Genomic DNA, 21,127 nt, shown 5'->3' with positions numbered 1-21,127 from the left:
GAGCTTATTGATAGCTTCGTGCCGCCAGAGTCTGGGCAGGCTTGGAGCCGAGTTGCTATGGCAGCGAGCCGCTGCCTCCCCGCCCGCCTCGCAGGCAGCCAGCCCAGCTCCAACAGGCGAGGAGGCGCTCTCGGCGCGGATCGTACCATCTCCAGCCAGGCCGAGGGAGGGAGCGAGGGAGGCAGCCCGGCCGGAGAGCCGCCACCGCCGCTGCCGCTTTTGCGCTTGGGGCTGGTGCGCTTTGGCACGGCGAGCCGCGCTTTTGGCACCGGGCCTGGGGCAGAGCAGCCAGACGTAGGCTCCCCCCTCCGGGCCTTTTTCTTTGGGGCAGCGCGGCTGCTGGCCTCGCCTCTGCTTGACATATTCTCCCCCCCTCCCCGTGCTGCTGCGGCTCCTCCCGGCCAGGAAGTTCCCCTCCCGTCCATGGGGCGTGATTTGATTTGCTGCTAGATCTCATGATATTTCCAGACGCCTGGCGCTCTTTCCCCGCTCTCGCCTGCCTGCCTGCCTGCCTGCCTCCCTTTCCTTCCCCCGTTTTCCCTCCCCCTTTTTAAAATGGCGGTATGCATGAGACACCCATGCTAGGAAAGAGCCCACAGCCAAGGCAGCCACCCCAAACCTCCCCCCCGTCGCCGGCGCCGCAGCTGCTGCGCGCCGCGGCTTTTGCGCTTCTCCACGCCGACGACGCCTCGATGGGCCGCTGCCGCGGATTGCTGGCCCTCGTCCTAGCGGCGGGTTTCTGCTAGCAGCAGCGGGGAAGCATAAGGTAAGCGGCGCTGTCTCTCTCTCTCTCTCTCTTCCGCCCCCCCCCCCGCCTCGCTCCTCCCTGGAATCTGCTGCTGGGAGGAATAATCGGCTTGATATCTGGGCTGCTGTTCGCAAAATGTACGCCGCGTTCGCGAAGGGGCCAGACGCGGCTCTCTCCAAAACCACATCTCGTTCCGAGGGATCTTACATCCCCCCCCCCCCCCGGTCCACATTTGACCTCCATTATCATTCGTTTCCAAATCTTGGCAGGTTGCTGGTCGGTTTTGTTTATTTAGTCAGATAGCTGCAGAGGAGACAGACGGGGGCCAGGGTGCGTAAATGCGCGTGGCTTTGAAATACGAACCATTTTAAAAAAATAATCATCTATTTCAGACCTAAATATTTTTGAGGTTTGCAAAATGAGGGCGTGGGGGGGGGGGAGAAGAGGCTTCATAACGAATCTTTCGGTTTTGTTTCTTGTCGGTTTCACGAGGTCTCATGACTAACCTCTTTTATTTTTCCCTTCTGCTCGGAATGTTTACAGTGCCTCGCTTCCCGCTATGAAACTGGTAGGTTAGGAAAGGCAGTTGGAACCTCTCCTTTAAAACAAGCAAAAGCAATCGGGTTGGTTTGACGTTAGTGAACTCTGCCCGTGGTGGGTAACTGCAGTCTTGAAAACAATTGGCAACGTTCTTTATGGGGAACGTGTAATAATGACGGCTGATCATGATTTCCCCCACTTTTTAGTTCAGCTTCCTTCCTCCTCCTCCTCTTCCTCCTCCCCGCCTTCCCCCAAAGTCATTGCCAGCCAGCCCCAAAAAACTCCTGCGTAGGTCCTTTTTGCCTTAAAGTTAGCTTCTCAAGCCTTCGTTCCTGCCTTACGCTCCGCTTTTTAAACGGACAGATGGAAGAAAATGCAATAAACTTTCCATGTTTGGCGGAGGGAGGGTGCCGAGAAAGATCTAGATATTTGCTTTGATCGCCCGGAGAGTCTCCAGGCGAACAAACAAACAAGCCAGGCAGAAAGATCTGACGGAGGCCGAGGAATGGATCCTTTCGGGGTCTCCGGAGCGCTCGGTGGGTGGGTTTTTGGCGTCTCCTCGCCAAGGTGTCGCTTCCCCGGCGCCGCTGATGTTGCAAAAGCGACGCAGCGAGAGAGGAGAGTCGTGGCGGGGGGGAAGGTCTGTGGTTTTTTTCCTTCTTTTTCTTTTTTGGAAAGGATCTTTTGCAAAGCTTTTTTTAAAAAAAGAAGAAGAGGAAAGGCAAGCCCCCACCAACCACAGTCCCAAACACATGCGCATTTGCCCGCTCCTGCCACCGCACTGTAGTCTGCCTGGAAACAAAGGGACTGGAGCGCGCCGAAGTTGGCGGCGTGGCTCCTTCGCACACCCACGCCCGCCTCCCTCCCCGTCTCCACGTGCGCCGGAGTTCGCGGGAGCGGGCAGGCGGGCCGTGGCGGCCAGGCCGCCGCCTCCCCCTCCCCCGGGTGCTTCGGCCGGCGGCGGCGCGCAGTGCCAGGCGCGCCTTGGAGAGGGCGGGCGCCGGAGTCCTTGGAGGGGGGCCCTGCCGGCTCGCCCGCCCGCCCGCGATGACAGCTCTCGCCAGGCCGCCTGTGCCTGCTGCCCGCCTGGGCACGGCTGCTGAATCATTGCAGGGCGGGAGGAGGAGGAAGGGGAGAAGTGGGCCATTGGCGTAAAGCTCTGGAGCGGGGAGCAAGCAGGCAGAAAACCCTCCGGGCCTTTTAAGACTGAGCTTGCTTTGGTAAGGGGTTGGGATCCCCCACCACGCACACCTATGACTCCGTTTTTGCTCCCCCTCCCCGCCTAGCCGTATTTCCGCGGTGTAGCCAAAAAGCTCCATCCCACAAGCGTTTTATTGCGCGCTCGTTACTGGGCACTCACGGAGTTTACTTAGGTCCCTCACATGACGTCGTCTGCCTCCCCCACGCCTTCCGCTTCTCCTGGCCTTCTTCCCCACACACACAAAAACTCTCATTAAGTCCGATGTATTTTTAAACACGGAATAGCTGCTCTCTCCTGCTGTGTGCAGGAGAAGCAGCGCCATTAGAACAGCGGACTCAGTGGGCCTCCTGCTTCTTGTGCACTTCCTCTTCCTGAAAAGAGGAAGTAAGTTGAGGAAGGAAAACACCGGCGGAGAAGCAAAGGCAGGGAGCGATTGTGTTAACTCCCTGTGTGATGGAGCAGTGACTAAGCAGGGTTTGGAGAAGCAAGTCTGGCTGGAAACGAATTCCTTCCTCTCTGGTCAATCTGGTGGTTGACCCCCCTGGGTGGGAGGGAGTGAACTCTGCACCTGTTCAGAAGCCCTTTTGCTTAGTCTGAGATGCCTTACTTTGGAGAGTTATGCCCTGAAATTGAAAACCTAAGATTTGGGTACACGTCTACTCCACCCTGTCACGGGTCGTATTTCCTCGGTGGCATTATTAAATTCAGATTTTCATTGGGCTACAGCCAACTGGGTCCCTGTGGTGTCCTAAGCTGGCAGGCATGTGTGTGGCAAAGGACTGTGAGATGTAGTAAGTGGTCTGCATTGCTAGGCCCAGCCTCAAATATTCCCAAAGAGATGCAATCAAGGTGACCTGCTCTTGACCACCAGTCGCCGAGCTGGAGTTGAATTAGCTAAAGGAATGTTGTGGTGTTTTTTGTCCCAAGATTTTAGTATGAATTTAACCTAGTAGAAAGTGTGGCCATCTTTAGTTTAGTTGGGATGCCTGACACACAGCCTGGTTTGGGGTTTATTGTTGTTGTAAAATGATGAAATACATTGAAATAGACAGAATGGGTGTGTTTTTGGACGGGGAGACATTCCCCCCCCCCATTTCACTCACTCCCTTGTGGGATGTAGCAGCCCCCTACCCCCCTCCAGTTTCTGAACTCCTATATCCACCCTTTCTTACCTCCTCACTTCCTTACATTTTCTAGGCCTGCTTTTCAGACTGATTTGGTTTGCAAGGCACTTTGCAAAACTTTACAGTCTCTCCCACACCCGCTTCAGCATAAGGCCAATACAGCAGTGTCCACTGGAAACAAAACTACCATGGTGGCTAGGCAAAGAGGGCTCGGGCCAGCTCCGAAGAAGCATCAGGATTAGACCGTGGAAAGCCTGTCAAAAATGAGTCTTGGCTCTTGCTCTAAAAGCTTGCACAGGCTAGCCAGAATGAGACTTAAAGAGCCAGTGTGGTGTAATATTGGACTGGGACTCTGGAGATCCGGGTTCTAGTCCCTATTGAGCCATGGAGCCCACTGGGTGACTTTGGGCCAATCAATGACTCCCAGCCTAACCTACCTCACAGGGTTGTTGTGAGGATAAAATGGAGAGGAGGACCATGTAATCTGCCTTGGGTTCCTTGCAAGAGGGAAAAAGGTAGAGTATAACTAATAATAACGATGATGATGATAGGGAAGGAGCTACAAGAGAAGATGGCCCTGGTGCCCACCCACCAAATACCAGCTGGGAGAACCTGCAAAAGAGCCTCCCTGATGGACCTCAAGGCCCAGGGAAGTAAGGGGATGAACGCTCGTGTGGAAGGGTACCCCAAGGCCTGGACCGATGTCGGCAGGCATCAGGCCTGTAGGAACTTCGTTCCTTTATTTGAACCTTTAGATCCAGCAAACAAGACTGAGTGCAACATGGTGACTGAATGAGGTGATGAGTCATTTACCAGCTGCACGAAATGAGTCCTATACTGGACTGACCTGTGTGTGTGATATCACACCAGCGTTATACTGTGCAATCACTGCGAATTGCATGCAGAGGACTCCGAAGTTTTCCACTTTATAATCTACTTTGATTGTGAAGGACTCCCATGCATCCTGCGTTAATTGTGCAATAAAGCAAAAAGATTCGCCGTATTTAGCCCCTATTTCTTGAGCGTATCTTCCGAGCCACCGCTGGGGTGCAGGAGCAGTATTTTAAAGAAATGCTTACATCTGTGTAAGCTTTAAAGATAAAAACACCAAAATTGGCACAGTAATAGATATTAGGGAGAGCTTTAAGCATACCAAATTTGAATTGAATTGGGTAATCCATTGACTTTTAATGATTTTTTTACATTTCCCCCCTTTAACTTTCTTCCTGGTATGCAAAGGATCGCTGTCGCCCAGTAGCGAAAACAACAACCGCAAACGCTTAGCGCTACGGGGATAATCCGAGGGAAGCAGGTCCGTGGGATAAAGCCTTGTGTTTGCACATCTCTTTTTTTTGGGGGGGGGGGGGCTTTCTTCTGTGTTGCTCCCAAACCCTGGAATGTGCTCCTTCAAGAACTACGGTTGGCCCTCATTCTTTTGGCTTTTAGAAAGGGTGTGAAGGCGCATCCTTTGAATTGCGCCTTTTAAATTATGTCGTTGTTTTCATGTTTCCAATGATAAGTTTAACAGTACAATGTTTAATGGTTTTGTTGAGTTATTGTTTTAAATTGCTGTACCCCGCCTTGATGGCTTTTTTAAAACCAGTGTCAGTATATGAATGGAGATCAAAAATAAGCGGTTGGGAGTCAAATCCTTGCTGTTCAGCTGAAAATGATCCTGAAGTCTACGATTAGCTCCCGGTTTACCGTCTGACCGCCCCAGCATAGACCATTTAAGGCACAACCCTATCCATGTTTAGCTAGGGGGGAAAGTCCAGTAACTTGCAGCATTCCTCAGCTGGCATAGCTGGCAAGGTCACGCTAGCAGTTGTAGGACTGTCTAAAACACAGATAGGATTCCATCGTTCGGCTTTAAAGGGACAAGGCTAGCACTTTGTATTATTTTCCGTTCCTCAGCCAGCTTTGCTTAGGGTTAGGAAAGTATCCAGGGCCGGCTCTACCATCAGGCAGTCCAACATATCTGGAGGGCACCAGGTTGGCAAAGACTGGTGAAGACAATACTGAACCAGCTGGACCAGTTGTCTGATTTGGCATAAGGCAGCAGCTGCCTGTGTTCCTAACACCTGGGTGGGTGGGTGGGTGCAGCTTTTCAGGGCTTCCGAAACCCGTTAAATGCAGACTGGCTGCTCCTCGACCATATAATTGTCCTCCTGCCCACACAGTCAAGACTGTGGGCAAGCAGGTGTGTCGCTCGTGAGCATCATCGGTTGAGTTTGTTGTGAGTTCTACCCTGCACGTGGGGCTAACTTGTCCGGGGGAGGTTGGGTGTTAAATGACCACCGCATGATGCAGCAGCAATGGGACAGGAGACTGGGGATGGGGGTAAGAACATCAGAAGTGCCATGCTGGATCAGACCAAGGGTCCATCTAGTCCAGCACTTCGTTCACACAGTGGCCAACCAGCCATAAGCCAGGGATGAACAAGTAGGACATGGTGCAACAGCACACACACCCCACCCATGTCCCCCAGCAACTGATGCACACAGGCTTACTGCCTCGAATACTGGAGATAGCATACAACCATCAGGGCTAGTAGCCATGGAGAGCCTTTGCCTCCAGGAATTTATCCAACCCCCTTTTAAAGCCATCCAAATTGGTGGCCATCACTACATCTTGTGCTGGTGAGTTCCATAATTTAGCTACGCGCTGTGTGAAGAAGTCCTTCCTTTTATTTGTCCTGGATCTCCCACCAATCGGCTTCACGGGTAGCTCCCGAGTCCAAGCCCTAACATCTTGCAATTAAGGGATGGGTGAGAGCGGAGCCCAGAAAGGCGTCTCTACGCCAGGGACCTTGGAGAGCAGCTGGCAGCCAGAGGCTAGATGGACCAGTGGTTTGGATCAACATTGGGTGGATTCATATCAGTACCCTTGATAAATTCTAGGAGAAGCACTGGAGATGAGACTGTACCTGTGGCTCGCGTTGTCACCCTGAACAGAAACAGTTAGGGAGAGTGGTTTGCCTTCCCGTACGCACAGGTTCATTGCAGTCAACAAACTAGAAGGTACTGGCCACTGCTTTCTTCTCCAAAGGGTAGAAGGCAGAGGATGGAAAGGCAGGCTTTTCTCCTGCACCGGCAGCATTGTAAAGAGATAGGCAGTACTTCCTTGGAGTTTAGGGTGAGTTTATATTGGGGTGGGTGGGTTTGCAAATACCTTTGGCATCCTCTGCAATGCATGCAAACCTTCCCGGTGTTTGGCCATTTTGGAGCTTAGGTGCTGTGAAACAAGGCAATAAAGTTTGCCCCACAGAGCGAGGGCAGGAGGTATTGCCCTTACTCTGACTTGGCTTTGTGGTGTTGTCACACAGGCCGGATCCTACTGACTGCGAGGCATTTGCAGGGGGTGGTTTGACAATAAAGCAGAAGTTGGACGTCCCTCACATGAACCTCCTGCCCGTGCGCTACGTGGAAGTCACAGTGCTCTCCCGTTCAGATCGATACGGCCCTTGGAATCGCAGATCTCGAGATTGCACCGGTTTTATTTTCTCCTGACTGTAGCGCCGCGGCGGGCCAGCGACGCAGCTTCCCGAGGGCAGAGCTCACCTGACGACGATGCTGCTGATGAGGGCTGAGGCAGACAAAACTCCACTCTCCCTCTCCTTGAGTTGTCATTGCTCTGCGGTTTCAGCTTGCCAGCAGGACGAGCAGACGACCACGGCTGCCTTACATCCCAGCCGACGGCAGCCGCGTGGAGTCAAAACTGGGCGGACCATCAGGTGCCAGGGCACTTCAGTCCTTCTGGCCTAAAGAAGGACTGATGGGTTCAGGAGAGGTCCGAGAGGCTGTATTTCCCCATATATGTGCAGAAAAAGGTTATCTGATAAACGGCAAAGTTTGCGCCTACCACGAAGAGCAGGTTATTATAGGGCTGCAGCCTGTTTTTAAGAAAATCTTATCAATTCATTGAATTCGTAAAATGGGTGCAAGCAATATTTCTGAAGCAGGGAGCCCTACTTTCCTTCATTTTAGCTCATAGGCACGGGCGTTTGGCTTTAGAAGAAGCACTCTCACCTACGTGAGGAAAAAGCTGGAACAGGACATGGCGCAATTACATCTAGCCGAAAGGCCTTGGCAGCCTCTCAAGCCACGTGTTCCGTGTGTATGTGTGTGTGTAGCAACATAATTTACATTGAGAGGTGTACAAAATGATGCATGGTAGGGCAAAAATTTATCTTCCATAATACTAGAGCCTAATGGGATCATCTCGTGAAGCTGATTGGTGGGAGATTCAGGACAGATGAAAGGCAGGACTTCTTCACACAGAGTTAAACTATGGGATTTGCTTCCCCAAGATGTTAATATTATTATTATGTGGTGATGGCCACCAGTTTGGATGACTTTAAAGGGGGGGGATTATACAGCTTCATGGAAGAGAAGGCTATCAGGGGCTACTAGTCCTGAATGTCTACGTATTACCTAGTGTCTCTGTATACTGGGGAACATGGGTGGGAGGGTGCTGTTGCACTCTCCCACCCATGTCGCATCCTGCTTGTGGGTTTTCCCATAGGCATTTGGTTGGCCAGTGTGAACTAGATAGCCTTTGAGCTGATTGAGCATGGCTCTTCTTACATTCTTAAATTCCTAAAAGTGGTCATGATTGAAAGCAGAATTAAAATACTGTAAATTAAACATCAGTACCAATGTTAATGGCTACCCATGCTGATCAATCCAGTTTGGTCAATAACAGAATATGTCAAGATGTACAAGCACAGTTCCTTGGACGCTTCGGGAAACAGTGCCACCACGTCGGTGAAATTACACATTAAACATTTTAGCCCCGTATCTTGAGGTGCTTTATCCAAACGCCGAGAGCGAAATCGTAACGGGATTTCCCCCCCCCCCCTCTTGGATCTGCATAAAATGAGCAAGAGAATAAATAGTGAATTCCTGGCTTTAATTGGGTTGTATCCAAAAGCATATTTTCAGTGCTGCAGCCGAATAAAAAAAGGAGAGAAATGCCTCATTTAAGGTGGCATTTGCCATCTGTGGTTTTTATAAATACTTGTATTAAAATACATATTTAAATAGATGCTGCCTGATTAATCAGGGCCACCTTTTTAGTTGCTTGGTCTCTGTTCTACCAGCATTCTTCAACCTGGTGCTCTCCAGTGCTGTTGGCCATGCTGGTTGGGGAGAATGGGAGTTGTATTCCAACATCTTTGGAATGCACCAGGCAGTAAAAGGCTGGCTTTAAACATGGCAGCCCTAGATTCTTAGTATTGTTATTACTATTCCTTCAACGTAGCCCAGTGCTTTACAGCCTCAAATTGACAGTGTGTATTACTTAACTTAACTCAAAAGCTGGACATCAGGAAAAACTTCCTGACTGTTAGAGCAGTACGACAATGGAATCAGTTACCTACGGAGGTTGTGGGCTCTCCCACACTAGAGTCATTCAAGAGGCAGCTGGACAACCATCTGTCAGGGCTGCTTTAGGGTGGATTCCTGCATTGAGCAGGGGGTTGGACTCGATTTTATTTATTTATTTATTACATTTTTATACCGCCCAATAGCCGAAGCTCTCTGGGCGATTCACAAAAATTAAAACCATCATAAAACAACCAATAGGTTAAAAACACAAATACAAAATACAGTATAAAAAGCACAACCAGGATAAAACCACGCAGCAAAATTGATATAAGGTTAAAATACAGAGTTAAAACAGGATAATTTAAATTTAAGTTAAAATTAAATGTTAAAATACTGAGTGAATAAAAAGGTCTTCAGCTGGCGACAAAGGGAGTACAGTGTAGGCGCCAGGGGGAGCTCATTCCACAGCCGGGGTGCCACAGCGGAGAAAGCCCTCCTCCTAGTAGCCCCCTGCCTCACTTCCTTTGGCAGGGGCTCACGGAGAAGGGCCCCTGTGGATGATCTTAAGGTCCAGGCAGGTACATATGGGAGGAGGCGTTCCTTCAAATAACCTGGCCCCAAACCGTTTAGGGCTTTAAATGTCAATACCAGCACTTTGAATTGGGCCCGGACCTGGACTGGCAGCCAATGAAGTTGTAAAAGGACTTGATGGCCTTATACGCCCCTTCCAACTGCTATTCTATGATTCTATAAAAATGTGGTGAGCAAGCTTTGCTGGGTGAGTGAGAGACAACCCTCCCGTTCATTCTGCTGAGTGGGGCCCTAGACCTGTGCCCCCAAATCCTGTCCTGGCAGCATCCCTGATTTAGAGGTACACTGCTTTTGGACAGGGAGGTTCTATTTAGGTTTTGGGGCTCAACATGGGCAAGTGCATGGTCTCAGCCTCGCCTACCTTGCAGGGAAAATGGAACAACCCGCGCAACGCGCTTCCCTGAGCAGAAAGATGGCGTGCACAATGTGATGTATTCATAGGTTAAATAAATAAGGGTGCAGGTTGGCAGCTGCTGCAAAAGCCCACTCCCGCACAAGCCCACACACCTTTGGAATTCTGTGGAGCAATGAAAGTTTTACATTTTGGTAATTAACGTTTCTTTTATTGTCAAGTGTGTTTTCTTGTGTGTCCTTCTTGCAACCTTGAATTCCACAGTTTGTGTCGTTTTGGTCCGCGGCATCTAAATCGATTGCTCCAGATGTTTAGAAGGGCTAAAAAATATATATATATATATAGTCAAGGGTAACAATTTCAGAATGGGAAAACTGGAGAATAAAGGCTATATTTCTCCCAGAGCCCACCTTGGCTGCCTCTTCACAAATTCATTTGGCGCTGTGAAAGTGGTTGGTGAATGGATTCCGCCCACATATATGAAAATTATAGCAAAAATGTGCAAATTTGCTCTGATCGTCTGGCTCTTGCGTTATCCCTGATGCGCCAAACGTGTTGCTCCTTGCCTTGAAACAATCATTGTGTTGATCGCCAGCGTAGATGTTGGTGTTTTGTTATTTTGTAACTGCCTTTCCCAGCCTGGTGCTCTCCAGATGTTTTGGACTTTGACTCCCAGCAGTTCTGAGCATTGGCTGGGGCTGATGGGAGTTGGAGTTCACAAGATCGGTGGGCGAGGGGGACAGCAGGATGGGGAAGACTGTTCTGCAACATCACTGGGACACCCAGCTGTGCTCACATAACATCTGTGCTAAAAGAACTGCCCTGGCTCACTATTAGCTACCAGGCCATGTACAAGGTTATTCATTATTATATAAAGCCTTATACCAGTGTGGTGTAGTGGTTAGAGCAGGAGATCTGAGTTCGAGTTCCCACTCAGCCATGGAGGCTCACTGGGTGACTTTGGGCCAATCATAGACTCTCAGCCCAACAGGGTTGTCGTGAGGATAAAATGGAGAGGAGGAGGATTATGTACGCCGCCTTGGGTTCCTCGCAGGGAAAAAGGCAGGATATAAGTCACACAGAGGAGGGCCAGGATCTCTTCTCGATCCTCCCAGAGTGCAGGACACGGAATAACGGGCTCAAGTTAAAGGAAGCCAGATTCCGGCTGGACATCAGGAAAAACTTCCTGACTGTCAGAGCAGTGCGACGGTGGAATCAGTTACCTAGGGAGGTTGTGGGCTCTCCCACACTAGAGGCATTCAAGAGGCAGCTGGACAGCCATCTGTCAGGGCTGCTTTAGGGTGGATTCCTGCATTGAGCAGGGGGTTGGACTAGATGGCCTTGTAGGCCCCTTCCAACTCTGCTATTCTATGATTCTAAACGACTTGGGACCAGACTGCCTTCCCATGTATATATATCCAGGTGACATTTAAGATCTTCCGAAACAAACGGAATGCTGCCGTGAAGAACTTCGACGGCAGGGCCTTTTCTGTAGTGGCACCCGCCCGCTGGAAAACCCTCCCACGTGCATTGAAACACCTCCTGAAAACACACCTTTTCCCACCAGCTTTCCCTGGGCTGTAACTGCTGCTGGGTTTTCCTTTGGTTCTACATGCTCCTCTTAATGTTTTACACTGCATCCTGTCGTGTTGTAGTTTACGGTTTCGATTGTGAACTGCTCAGAGAGCGTGGGCTATTGGGCAGTATGTAGCAATCTAACGAATAAATAAAGTAAACAAATAAGCATCTTATTCCCAGCTGCCAGCCAAAGGAGGGTCGGCCGGTGATGGCTTTGGTCCGGTGGCCGGTTTGAACTCCGCAGTTGAGGTCTCTGTTACTCACCTTGACTCCTTCCTCGTTCCGCAGCAGTGCCCTTTTGGTTTGCGTTGGAGATCCTCAGCTGCTTGATGTGAGTCACTTGGAGGGGGCTTCCTGGTTCGTGCCCAGAGGCTCTTTGGGGCCTAAAATGAGGGCGAATGAGTGTGTGTGTGTGTGTGTGTGTGTAATCCGATCTGTTGTCCAATGCCTTGGAGAAGGCCGTAAGCTGTGTCAATAAGATCTCTGTTCAGCTCTGAAAGCAGCCTCATGATCAAGGGCCGGTTTCTGTCTCCTTATTTTTTTTTTTTTAAAGGAGAAAGAGTTGGGAGTTTTGGCTGCACTCCTGACAGATTTGTCTGCCTTTTGCCGACTGCCGCTTGTTGTTCTGTTCTTGGCGTGGCCAAAAGAAACAAAATCCAACCCCCACAGCTCACTGCCCCAAACTCCGGGGGTATTTGGAGACCGTCAAAACATTTGGTCAGGGCCCGGTGCCATGAGGGCAAAAGAGAGCTTCTCGCAAGGAGATGCAGGCCTCTGAACAACAGCTCTTTTTACGCCCTGAGAAGGTGGCAGAGTTTAGAAGGGTGAGGTAGGAGCACGGACATCTTTTTATTTCCTTGACCTCCGTGGCAGGCTGGTCTGAAATGCGCGCGCAAGAGAGAAAGAGACCTTCCAAACCAATTGCCTGGGCAAGCACCACTTTGTAAAATCAAAGCAAGAAGTTGTGACATGAAGTTTCTCGAAACGGGGTGCGTGCCTGACCGGTGAGGCATGCGGAATGGAGTCCGCACCTCCTGGGCGTAACGGGAGGCCTGGAGCCCTTGGGCGGAATGTCGCAGAGAGGTGCGAGCATTTGCTTTGGGCTGGGGAAAATGTTGCACGGTACCAGAGGCAGGAATTCTGCACGAGGCCCCCCCCCCCCGGTCTTTTTCTAACCTTCCCCCCCCCACACACAAAAATTCGCTTTCTCCTGCCTCTCTGAATGTATTTGTTCACGGTCTGCCAGGGCTGAGAAAAGCTGGTGACAAACCCCTCCGGAATTTGCATGGTGCAGATTGGGGACTATTAAAAAGTAATACTTTTTTTGTTAAAAAAAAATACTACACACACACACACACACACACGTGCAAAACATAGAGCGGTAGAACAAAGGCAAGCAATGTCAGGAAATGCTGGTTTCGCTGCTCTCGTTCCTGACACAAAAGGCCAGGGCTGGTTAATTTCGTTTTACTTCCTGTTCACAATCTGTTTGGGGCAGAAGTGGCTGTGTTTTTCCATTTAACGATTCAGCGAATGTTCCCCTGCTCAGCCGACGCGTTCATCTGACCCCTTCGGTACAGCGTGTTCCTTACGCTTTTTGCCAGATAGCCTCCGACTTCCATTTGGAAAAGCAAGGCCTCTCTATTTACAGCAATATCCCCCCCCCCCTCTTCTCTTTAACACGCCCTTTCTCATAGACGGCCAGCGGGGTTGTGCTAAGCAGCAAGTAGAACAATTTGTATTCAGAAGCCCTAATGGTGTCACGTGGATTTGGGCGGAGGCCTGGCAGAAAAGTCCTGGATGATGAGTTTTTATTGACTAATATATATTTGCATGTAATGTTTTAACTCGGTAAAAACCATATGCGTTGCAGCAGGGAAAAGCGGGACCAAAGGGAACATTTGTGTGGAGAAAACACCCTTGGGGGCATTGCCCATGTGCACACAATCCTATGCATGCTTACTCTGACGCCCCACCCTGTTTAAGGCAGCTTACTCTCTAGTAAGTGTGTTCAAGGTTGCAGCCTTACCTGCAATGACTATAAATGTATGTAGGGCTGCCTTGTTAAAAGGTGCTCTAAGGCAGGGGTCCCCAACCCTCGGGTCACGGACCGTGGCCTGTTAGGAACCGGGCCACGCAGGTGAGCTGCTTTCACCCACCCACACCCACCCCAGCATACCTGGGCGCGGGGTGCCATCTCGCCTGCCCAGCTGAAGCAAAGCCAGGATGATGGGGTGGGGCGGCTTCAGAATGGCGCGCCCGGCCAGAAGCCACTCTGGGAGAGTGAGTTCTGGGCACGCCGTTCCGAAGCCGCCCGCCCACCCCAGCGTCCTGGCTTTGCTTCAGCTGGGTGCCCACCCAGCTGAAGCGAAGCCAGGACACTGGAGTGGGGGGTGGGGCTTCCCAAAAACATCCCCTTAACACACACACACACACCAGTCCGTGGAAAAATTGTCTTCCACAAAACCGGTCCCTGGTGCCAAAAAGGTTGGGGACCGCTGCTCTAAAGCGCAAAACTCAAATTGCCATTCAAATAGGGTGGTGGGTTGGGCGGGGAGGGTTTAAACTGCTTCAAATAAAGTCTGTCTGCAAAGATGTGCGCACGCACGCACACACACACACACACCCCAAGGCTGGGTAGAATTGCTGCTTTGTGAGACTTGTAATACTTCTGTCTCTTTACCTACCGGCCTTGAAGCTGTCATTCAACAGGTAAAAACGCTTCGCCTTGCTGCACCTCCCTGCTGGGCAAATCGCCCTCTGTTGATTTCCGCTACTGCTGTAGCTGTTGCAGCATATTCACGCTGAGCCTTTTGGCCTCTCTGGGCTAGCATGGTCCGTTAGGCGGTGGCCAACAGACATCAACGAAAAGGGAGGCATCGATTTGCAGGTGCTGGTTGGGGCATGCGGATGCACATTTGGAAGTAATGGTTATACTTGAAATAGAAATGCAATGCCTCTCACCATAGTGGGGGAAATTGTGACCCGGTGACCTTTGTGTCTGCTCAGTCTGCTGCCCAGGGGCTCGCTGTGGATGGGCAACCTCAAGGCCCATGTGGCAGTGAGTTTCGTGGCTGTGGATCAGGAGCATAGCAAGTTAAGAACATAGAATCATAGAATAGTAGAGTTGGAAGGGGCCTATAAGGCCATCGAGTCCAACCCCCAGGTATAAGCTGCCTCATACCGTATCAGAGCCTGGGTCCATCTAGCCCAGTGTTGTCAACACTGATTGGCAGCAGCAGCTCTCCAGGGTTTCAGGCAGGTGTCTTTCCTGTCCTTGGAGATGCTGCCGGGGCTCTACCACGCAGCTCCCGCCCCCTCGTTTGGGTTTGTAACATTCTACCTTAGGGGAAATCTAGCTTTCAGGCTCTATTCCAAGGTAGCGTTTCGGAAAACGTCCACTGGATTACAGAGGGCAGGATAGGTCAGTGTATGGAAATACACAACTCGAACCGCAGACAAATAGATTCCAGCACAACAGTTAACACTCCCTCAAAAGCAGCATCCATTGTGACTGCTTTAAGAAAGGAGGTTAAATAGATTCACCGCCTCACCGACATCGGAGCCACCAGCCGCCACCAGTGGGAAGCAAGATGCAGGACTACACAGAGGGGAGCCAGGATCTTTTCTCGATCCTCCCAGAGTGCAGGACACGGAATAATGGGCTCAGGTGACAGGAACCCAGATTCCGGCTGGACATCAGGAAAAACTTCCTGACTGTTAGAGCAGTACGACAATGGAACCAGTTACCTAGGGAGGTTGTGGGCTCTCCCACACTAGAGGCCTTCAAGAGGCAGCTGGACAGCCATCTGTCAGGGATGCTTTAGGGTGGATTCCTGCATCGAGCAGGGGGTTGGACTCCATGGCCTTGTAGGCTCCTTCCAACTCTGTGATTCTGTGGGTCTACTTTGGTCTAAGTGGGTCCATCCAGCAGGGCTCTTCCCTGGTCTTATCTTTCCAATGCCTGAGATCTCATGAAGGAGAAGTGAACCAGGCTGTACACAAGCCAAACGCAATTTTATTCAACGAAAGGAAAAGTTCCCAATGCGTTTCGGACCTTTTGCAGGGGAAATTCAGGGAAATTTAGCTCAATGCAACAAGTGCTCTGCAGTTCTGTCTGGAACTCGGAGCAGATCCTCCGCTCCACTGACATCCGCCGCTTTCCCCAGTAACCAGGAAGGTTCCCCTGGGAATCCCACAGGGGGCAGGAAGGCTGGAGTCTCCTCCCCTGTCGTTGCTGCCTAACATTTGGTGTTCAGAGATAGACTCCCTTGAACCTGAAATTTCCGTCTTGTCTTTATGCCTTAATGGAACACTGCCCAACCTCTCCTCAAATTTATTTTAACCTCCCACATAAAATAAAATCAGCATTCCATTCACTTATGTGGACCAGTGCTTCTGTTTCTCTAAAACAGGGTTGCCAACTTTTTTCTTTTTAAAAGTAGTCTTTGCTTCTGTTCTGTAATCTGCAGATGGTAGCAGGTGACTTTGCTTATCTCAATGCCTTTGGAAGTTTCACCTGCTGGTTTCTGCAAATCAAGCTGCAGTTAAAGGCAGAAGAGCAGGCCAGGTTAAGTTTTCCTGGGACAGTTGGCAACCTTTCTCCACAAACGGGGGAACTACTCCTTGAATAGAAAGCGGAGCAGAGGAAGCCACTGGGATATCACTGCATGACTTCCTAGTAGAAAATAAACTTATCATTGTTGGGCCTATGTGGTTACAATACATTTGCAATCAGAATATAGGAGCCATGCTGGATCAAACCAAAGGTCCATCTAGTCCAGTACTCTGTTTACACAGTAGCCAACCAGCTGCCGACCAGGAACCGAGAAGCAGGACACGGGTGAACAGCACCCTGCCACCCATGTTCTCCAGCAAATGGTGAATATAGGCTTTGATACTGGAGGTAGCACATAGCCATCAGGACTAGAAGGCCGTTGATAGATTTCAGGAATATATTCAACCCCCTTTTAAAGCCATCCAAATTGGTGGCCATCGCTATATCTTGTGGAAGTAAGAACGTGTCTCTCTGGGAAGCGTACATTCTTTTTCCCTAACTGAATTTGGACATATGCACATATATTTAAAGAACAGTCAGCATCAGAGCCACCGTGGTGCAGTGGTTCGAGTGTTGGACTGGGAGTCAGGAGATCCGGGTTCTAATCCCCAGTCAGCCATGGAAACCCACTGGGTGACTTTGGGCCAGTCATGAGCTCTCAGCCCAACCTACTTCACAGGGTTGTTGTTAGGATAAAATGCCTTGGGTCCCTCGGAAGGGGGTGGGAAGGCAGGATATAAATGCAATAAATAAAGTAAATAAATAAAAGTGGATTTTTAGGGTGTTAGTCTGTAAACTGTGTTGGCATTCTGGGTGATCAGAAACATGTGTGGGTGATCTGGCAATGGGGGAAGGTGAGACAGGTACATGGACACACCATAACGGGAGGCTGTGTGTGTGTGTGTTCCCTGCCCTTAAGGTAAAGGATTAAGGTCTTGGAAAATGATCAAGGTCAGTTTAGACCAGGCAACAGTCTGCAGAATCCTGCCAAAGCGTGCAACAGACGTTGCAGTCCAGTTGACTTAACGGAGTTTCAGCCGAGGTCTGTACATCAGTTCAAAGAGCGCAACACTCCGACGGAGGAGTAGCTGGCTGTGCAGAATAAATAGGGTTTTAAAAGCCGCTTCTCTGTGTCCATGCGTGCGTGTGTGTGAGAAAGGGAATGTTCCGACTCTACATGGAAAGCCATGACCTCACCAAGTAACCCTCAGACGCCCCCATTCCAGGGAGCTGTGACGGGCCGGCTATTTATGCCGGCGGCTCCCCCTGCTCCTGCATTTTTCTCAGTGGTGACGCTCACCCCCTCGCAGTTGGAAAGATAGCTACCCACCCACCTGATACTTCAGGAATGTCTAGGCCACACCGCTCTGTAATGTGCACGATGCCAGGCTGCCGTTGAAAAGTGTCCAGAAAATGCAGCCAGTGGAAATGCAAAGGTGGTCAGGGCTGTGGTTTGCCCTTCGGATTATTACTCAGCCTCTATGAGAAGTGGGAAGAGACTTTGAAGGGGGACTGTACATCCCGAAACGTTGCAAGGAGTTTGCCTTCCATTATTTTCATTCTGTAGTTTAAAACAAGCGAGGAGTCCCTTCGGCCCAGGGCCAAATCTGCCTTGCCTGCAGTCCCTTTCTGACTTTTCAGAGGCCACGCCCGTTGCCCCACCCCCTTTCTTCCAACCCCCCAATCGTTTGGAGGTTTTCCGGCTTTTGTGCTGGGAAGGGTACAACCCAGCGTTTGGAGGGTGCTTGTAGCTAAACAGATAGTCTTCTCTGAAGATGTGTATAAAAGGACTAATAGTTGGTTTGAACATCTTTTAAACTGGCTCTGGTTTGTGCTTATTGCTTCCAGTACTACATACTGTATTGCCACGATTTCTCTATATAAGGCAACTCTGCTGTAAGTCATACCAGATTTTCCAACATATTTAAGCCAAAGCAATTTCATCTTAGTTATCTTACCATAGTTATCTCATCTATAAACATGCAAATTTTAAATATCCCACCAATTAGCAGCTTTGGCTTCAGGAAATCCTATTAGCCAGTATTGCTAAATAGGCCCTTTTTATATCAGATAATATTAGAATAGCAGCTCTAAAATTGCATCTCAATTTCTGGGTGTGTGTTTATTAGTTGCTTACAATTTTAGTGTAATTTGGACTATTGCGTTGTCCTGGGGAAACTCCAGTGGTTTCAGAATAGGCGTGCTGCAAGGCAAGACGGAAATAGGTATTCTGAGCATATTATATCATGCTTTGTCAATTACATTGGCTCAATGTCCATTTCAAGGCTCAATGTGAAGTGCTGCTTTTACCTTTTCAAGGCCTTAATGGCTTTGGGAACAGGTTAGCCCAAACATTGCTTTTATGCCTACCCAGTCCTTTAAGATCCTCACTGGAGATCCAGTTCCGGGTGCACCTGCCAAATGAAGTGAGGAGGTGGGTTACTAGGGAAAGGGTCTGCTTGGCAGTGGCACCCTGGCAGCTGAACAGCTCTCTAGAGAGCTTTGCTTGATGCTATCTCTATGGTCTTTTTTGGCATCAGATGGAGACCTTTTTAATCAGGCTTTTTAGAAAATGCGTGCTTTCTTTCTAGTCTGGGCTGCTTAATTTATGTTTGGTGTTTTTATTGTTTTATCTTCATTATCCTGCGGGAAAGAACCATTTTTAGGCTGCTTCTCTACTGTCTTGATACCGTATTTTAATTCTGTGTTTTATTCTTTTAAAATTCTGTAAGTCGCCCAGAGACTTACATTGGTTGTTGGGCCACCCTGCAAATACAGTTCATCTATTTTTGTAAGGGTATTAAAAGTCTCCCTGAGCGTTCCTGATTGGAATTAAAAGGCAGGATAGGAATCATGAAATAAAACAGTAAAAATAAATTCATATTGTAGATGCCTCCTGGGTGGAAGCATTGCCACATCTGTGTTCCGTACACATCCAGCGTATTGTTGGCTCTATATTAAGTGCCAATACATCTTTCTTGCAGGTCCTTGGTCCAATTACGACAATGGCTTCCTTCACCCCTCCCTCTCCCAATTATTATTTTGCGCTGTGTGAAAACAGTTTTAATACAGTGCACTTATTCATATATTTATGTATGCACACGCATTGCTGTTTATCTTCTGCTTGATTAGCCCAGCAACAGGGTCTGAAGACAGGTTTCTTCTCGACAAATCGTAGCAGGCAGATAAAATCAGATTAAAAATACAAAACGTTCTCTAAACAAAACAGACGGCTAGCCAAAATAGCCCAAAGAGAGAAGAAACACTGACCAGTGTCTTGATTGGGCACCAAAGGCCTTTATTTTTAATGGGGTGTGTGCTTTACGAGGTCTGTTGACATCTGGGAGAGACTCAGAACTGGCCAAGATCTCTCCAAAGGGGAGTTTCTGAGAGCAGTTGCTTCGACATTAAAAAGAGATGACTTTTAAACCAATAAAACATAAAGGATGAGGAGAGGTTTAGCCTGAATTATTCGCCGTGATGACGCAGCTCAATGGAAGCTCCTTCTTCAGAAACAGCATGCCGTGGATGGTCATTGTAAACCGTAGTCTGGCTGTGCTGGGAATCTGTAAGCTTCTCTACGTAAAGGAAAAATCCCGCAGCCTTACTAGGGCTTTGTCTTCTGGAGTCTTTGCGGATTTATGATCAACACGATACGCGCACTTCCCCCCCGTTGTTTCTGCCATTTCCTTCCTATATGTTTCCTTTACACCGCCAGCAGATGGTGCTGCTATATTGCACGATTTAGATTTATTACTGCGTTTTCCGTGACTTACAAAATGGCGGATTCCTGCTTGAAAAAGATGGGAGAGGCATCAGAATGACAACGTCGTAAAAATGACCCGAGAACTTCTGTGAGTGAACAATCACGAGGGCACGATAAATGCCGCATGTAGAGTCAGCCTGTAGTTTTCTGTGCACAAGATCACCAGTGGGTCAAGATTGCTTCTGGCCTTTGCTAGTGGGGAGGGGTGGGCACAGTGCACTTGATAATGTTCAGGAGGTAGTCATAGCTGAGTCATAATGGAGCACAAGGTTGCCATGAAGAAGGACCGACGTTCAGTTTCATTTATTTTATTCATTTTCATTCAATTTACATCCCACCTTCTGCTCAAATATGGAGCTCAAGGCAGCTCACTCTAAAATACAGATTAAAAACAAAATCTGAATTAAAACATAACCTGAAAACAAAGACATCAAAAATGCAGTTAAAAACCCAACAATGAAGAGATCAATAAACCAAGTCCAAGTCAAGGTTATAGTATTTAGCAACCAGCCATTATACAGTTTCACATAGATAAACAGCGCCAAACCAATTAAATCTCCGTCAGCGATAGACCAGTTTACACTTGAATAAAAAAAATCTTTGCCTGTTGGCAGGAGGACAGCACAGAGGGTGCCAAACCAGCTTCCCTGTGCAAGGAGTTCCACAGCCTGGGAGCAGCCACCAAGAAGGCCCTAGGCAAAGTTTGTCTTTCAGTTACCCATGTGACCTGCTTGTGGGTACCTAGAAGGCAGTTTTGGGGCTCAGATGGCCTTTTCCCTAATCTAGCCAGGCAGTTCTCCCACTGTTTCAATGAGAAGACGTGGGCTTTTTAACACCACCAGGGAGCCACAAATAATCTCACCGGTTTATGCGACTGAAAGGAGCTGGCTGGCTTTTTGTGGGCCAGATGTTCAGTTTGGTTCCCTTCCAAATTGGCAGTTCCCAAGGTTTCGCTGGTTGCAGTCTTCCTTAACTGGGTGTCCTCCAGATTTGTTGGACTACATCTCCTATTATCCCCAGACTGGGAGTTGCACGCCAATGTAACTGGAGGGCAGCAGCTGGGAATGTCTCACCCGTTAATTGTAGTGGCCACAGGAGGGGTAGGGGAAGGCAGCAACATACAGCACCTAGCATAACTGCCGAAATTATATTATTATATTATACATGTAGCAGTGGCTGTTACAATGTTAGCATGATGCACAGTTGAACTGTGGAATCTGCTATGTGCATAAGGTGTGGCCGGGTAGAATTTTCCAACAAACACATCATTTGCAATGTTAGACATCCAGTGTGTCTCTCGAACATTTCCAAACCAAGCCATTCATTCTACGTAACTTTGTTT

General features: G+C 49.2%; 1 protein-coding gene across 3 annotated transcripts in view; it reads left to right on the top strand.

Moving 5' to 3' along the window:
- Nucleotides 1-456: 456 nt before the first annotated feature.
- Nucleotides 457-21,127, top strand: part of MBNL3 (muscleblind like splicing regulator 3) — a 109,399-nt gene continuing 88,728 nt past the window's right edge. Inside the window, exon 1 of one of the 3 annotated variants that reach the window (XM_063141592.1) lies at nucleotides 457-766. The gene's annotated coding sequence lies outside the window, so the exon portion shown is untranslated. The remainder of the gene's footprint in view (nucleotides 767-21,127) is intronic. The other 2 variants (XM_063141590.1, XM_063141591.1) reach the window with 2 other exon arrangements.

This window comes from Elgaria multicarinata, chromosome 15 (assembly GCF_023053635.1).
Source record: "Elgaria multicarinata webbii isolate HBS135686 ecotype San Diego chromosome 15, rElgMul1.1.pri, whole genome shotgun sequence".
Taxonomy (NCBI): domain Eukaryota; kingdom Metazoa; phylum Chordata; class Lepidosauria; order Squamata; family Anguidae; genus Elgaria; species Elgaria multicarinata.
This window is presented reverse-complemented; position numbering and strand designations above follow the sequence as displayed.